Raw genomic sequence first — 5,011 nt, forward strand, 5'->3', positions numbered from 1 at the left:
TTCTAACAAAAGGATAGAAAAATTAATTCAACTGCCACATCATCCGACTTTTCAGACCAGCAGTTCTAAACCATTGTCTCCCCTTGCATCTCTTTAATTTTTTTTCACAACTTTCTACCACTTCCTTCACCATGGCCAACGAACAATCGTCTCCTTCTCCTACCATCAACATTACTCCCACATCTCCACCTCCTTTAACACTACCACCAAAAAACCCACTTCTTCATTATCCTTGATACTACTGTACCCATACCGGTTTCATCATAATCTCTAATCACCTCTACTCCTTTGTCTCACGTCCATATGTTGCAAACCCTACTTCTCCTCTGTTCCTGAATCTCAAGAGGAAGATACACCATTCTTAGGGGATGAAAGGACTCTGGTGCTTTTTGAGTCTCCGGTTCATGACACTGTTACAGAAGAACCTGTTGAAGAACCTGATTCTCTTTTAGCTGAAACAAATCAGGTGGTTGTCGAAAATAAAAAGAGGGAAGCTTTTGATTCTGCCTTGCAGAAGAGTAAGCAGAGTATTAAAAAAGAGGTTGATGAAATAGGGGGAAGTTGTGGCTGATAAATACATTCCAGTGGTTGAGGTTGATAAAGATATTGTGGAGGAACCTAGTTCCTTAGTGAAAAGATCTAAAAAGGTTGTGGCTGAGAAAGATTTGTTTGGGGGTGACATTGTGGTTGTTGCGAGTAGGAATAGGAAGTTTATTGAAATATCTAAAAAAACAAAAGTGGGAAACTGTGGGAGGACCTGGTTCAATTAAGACCATATAGCAGGTATGAGACAAGTTCTGGACTTAGGCAACTAGTGGAGAACCTGCGGGAGAAACTGCTTGACTAACAGTTGTTTGCAACTACTCGCATGGACTTAGCTCTCAAAACCATTGTTGCCTTATCTTCCAAGCCTCCCTCTTCTAGTGCCCCCTAGGATCTTCTCAGTGGCTAATTATCTTTTGCTCTGATGATTCTGTGGCTGTTTTTTTTCTTTTTGTTTGTCTTCTTGTGATGGCATGTTGGATTTTACCGTGCTGCTCATGTTGAAACAATCAAATTTCTTATCAATAAAACAGCTCTTCTTTTGCTTGTACAATGCTTGTTTTCCCTTTTTCTTCTTTTTTCTATCATGATTGTGTGCACATATGTGGCATGAGTTAGCTTTGTTGAACTTCTTTATGCTTTTTTGTCTGACTGTGCCTTTTTGTTGATGCTAAAAGGGAGAAGAATTGAGTGAATCGAGTCAGGGGGAACATATGCAGTTGTTGGTACCTTATCTGGTTAAGTCAAATAGTCATTAATGTTCAGAAGTTTGTCATCATCAAAAAGGGGGAAATTGATGGGCTTAAAGCCTTTTAAGCTATGTTTTGATGATCTAACAAATTTTCTGTATGGAACCAGATAAAAAACCAAGAATGATAGCAAAAAGTCAGGGGAAACATATGAGGAAACATGTGTAAGTAAGGGCATAAAGTCAGGGGGAACCTGTGGTATCCTGTTATCCAATCTGGTTCTCTGAACTCTAACTTCTCATATTCAATGCTAAGTTTGTCATCATCAAAAAGGGGAAAATTGATAGGTTTTCAATATCTTTGTCTTATGTTTTGATGATCTAACAAACATAATGTCAAGAACCAGATAGGGAAACTAATTCACTTGGATTACATGGCATCTAACAGATTCCAGCGAAATGTGAACTTGCTATAGCTTCAGGAAAGCTTCAGAAGGTAGGAACCCAAATAAGGACCTGATACTCTTGTGGGTTCCTCACGGCAGTACAAAGTCAATTGGACACAGCTGAAAATGAAGATTCTGCCGCACTGCACTGTTTCCAGCGCCCACTCATTCTCTAATCAACTAAAGTACAATGATTTAAGTTACTCAACTCAAGACAATCTGGGCAGTGTGCAAAAGTACCAAATCAGGAACCTGATCCCTTGGTGCTCCCCTGACAGAAGTCCAAGTCAACTATACAGCTGGAACACAACTGAGTGATTGTCCGTAACTGTACAAAGAGGAACACAATAGAGACCTGGTCTCTTAGGGTTCTCTGACAGAAGTACAAGCCAACTACAGCTAGAAAGCAATAGCAGAAAGTGACTGCTTGCAACAGCGTAGCAGATAGTACATCAGACAGTGCAGCAGCCACTTTCCACTTAGATTGGACATCACCATTGAGATTGGACATCACTAAGGATGTCTTGTGTAGTATAAACCTTATGCAAGGCACAAGATTCAGGTTCCAACACTTGCAAAATCAGAAAAGAAAAATATTCTCTTAAGTGTTCAAGAAACTCTCTCAAGAACAAAGGTGTTTCATCCTCATGGACCTGATCCAAGATCGAAGATATCTTAAGTCCTTAGGTTGTTGACTCTTTCTTATATGTTCTTCATTGTAACTCCTATCCAGCTTTCTTATAAGCATTGATTAGGTTGAGTCATAAGAAAAATCCTTTGTAATCGGAAGTATTGCAAAGTGGCTTGTGGTGGAAACATCACAAGTTAGTCAAAGCCTTTGTGACTGTAGGGTGACAAAGTGGCTTGTGGTAGAAAAACCACAAGTTAGTCAAATTCTTTGTAACTAGGATAGTTATAGAGTGGCTTGTGATGAGAGCATCACAAGTTAGTTGAGGTTTTTGCAATAGAGTTATTGTAAAGTGGCTTGTAATAGGAAGATTACAAGTTAGTGAAGTTAAAAGCCTACAGGTGTAGGTCGTAATTTTTTGATCCCCTTGTATGGGATTTTTTCACGTAATAAACCTCAGCGTTATTTACATTCTGCTTTACTAGAATTCACTGCAGAACCCGATAAAGGACCAGGTACTCTACTATTTGGTGGAATCACACAAACTTAGCACTGTACCAAACTTATATAGGACCAGATCACTATACAGTTTGGTTCATCAGTACTTTCAGAGGAAACACATACAGAACCCGGTTCTCTATACAGTTTGGTGGATGCTTAGTCTCTAACAGGGATGTTTTGAAGGACAGAGATCGGACTCCGGTCTTTGAGCTACCTGCATATCCTTGGTTTTACAGGAATCAAGCCATGTGTAGTTTTAGATTCATCTGCGAAATATGCCAATGAAATTACTGCAAGAACGAACACGTGATACGGAAGTGGCTACGATAAGCGGTTAAAGCTCGGGATGGTTGGAAGGAACTAGAGCGAGATCGCTCCCTCTAGGGTAGCAGTTGCTCACTGGTTACTTGTAGATAAAAGGTTCTACAAAAATGTATTTGCGAAGATTAAACATGATGCAAATTTCCTTTGGACCATGACGGTTGTCTTCGAATGGTTAAAGATGACGTCTTTGGACTATGACGTCCTGGGCCATGAATTGTTTAGTGAGGGATTCACAGTCCATGAGATGATGTTCTCGGTCCATGAAGATGGTGCCTTCGAACCATGACACCTTTGAATAATGATATGCAAGTTTGAGAGCTCCTCAGGATATGGCATGGAGTCTTCCGGCTATGAGGATGATGCCTTTAGAATATGACACCTTCAGATAGATTGGCGATATTTCAGCCTATGTTATGCAAATAATATGATGTTAACAAGACAAGGCTTAGTCTTGTAAAATGGAGGGCAGAGCTTAGCCCGATTGGAAAAAAAATAGATATTAAAATAGAGCAATACCTATGCAAAAGGGACAGTGTTTAGTCCCATGCAAATGTGGAGGCAAGGATTAGACTCATGCGGGTATGGAGGCAAGGATTAGCCTCATGCAAATTGGGAGGCAGGGGTTAACCTCATGCAAGTATGGAGTCAGAGATTAGACTCATGCAAATAGGGAGGCAAGGATTAGTTGTGTGTAAGTATGGAGTCAAGGATTAGACTCAAGCAAGTATAGAGTTAAGGATTAGACTCATGCAAGTATGGAGTCAGGGATTAGACTCATGCAAATAGGGAGTCAAGGATTAGACTCATGCAAACATGGAGGCAAGGATTAGCCTTGTGTAGATAGGGAGGCAAGGATTAGCCTCATACAAATAGGGAGGCAGGGATTAGCCTCATGCAAATAGGGAGTCAGGGATTAGACTCATGAAAATAGGGAGGCAAGGATTAGCCTCATGCAAGTATGGAGGAAGGGATTAGCCTCATGGAGTCAAGGATTAGACTCATGCAGATAGGGAGACAGGGATTAGCCTCATGCAGATAGGGGAGGCAGGGATTAGCCTCATTGTGTGTGGTGAAAACCGGGGGACTGATTTTCCCTTAATGCTTCAAAGAGTGACCCTGGAAGCACAGGATCTCCGGTCAGTCGCTTCCCTCGAAACCTGTCGATGCCCTGCCAATAATAAACATCGGCTGAAGCCCCGACAAACGCAGGAATCCCCCAAGGAATGCACCCCGGGGTCAATCAAATCTATTCAAGCGGCTCGACGCCAGCCCATATACGACGTAAAGCTAACGGGCTGTCACATCTCATTCTCTTTTGTCATACTACGCATTTTGTACTAAGTTTGGGCGTCCCCTTTCTATAAAAGAGGGGTCACCAACACCTTGTAAGGCAGAGCTCCAATTATCCTATTCAAGTGCAATAATATCTTCTCTCTCTTTCCCTTCTCTAAATTGCTTATTCCCCTTGGTTCAAAGCCACTTATCTTCGGTCATTCTTCTTGTTTATCACTTGGTACCGGCCCGAGGCCATCTCAGCATTCATCGCCTCTTAACTTGTTCTTCATTCTATAGCTTAATATTGGCCGAAAGAGCCCTATATAATTATATCTGTAACTGTTATCCCATCCTCGGCTATCCTTGATAGTTCGAGATCGATACTAATGCAGACCCCGAGGTCCCATCGACCATCTCTCCACCCGGGCAACAGCCCCCCTTCGGTTTGGTTACTACCTCTTTTTAACTCGAATTTCATCGATAAACTTAACATTCTTAGCACTAACTGCTTTAACAACTAGCTCGAGAATAGATCACGTATTTTTAGAATCTCATTTACAAATTTAATTGTTGTTACCATTTTCACGGTAAACAGTTTGGTGCCCA

This window comes from Nicotiana tabacum, chromosome 7 (genome assembly GCF_000715075.1).
Source record: "Nicotiana tabacum cultivar K326 chromosome 7, ASM71507v2, whole genome shotgun sequence".
NCBI classification, from domain to species: Eukaryota; Viridiplantae; Streptophyta; class Magnoliopsida; order Solanales; family Solanaceae; genus Nicotiana; species Nicotiana tabacum.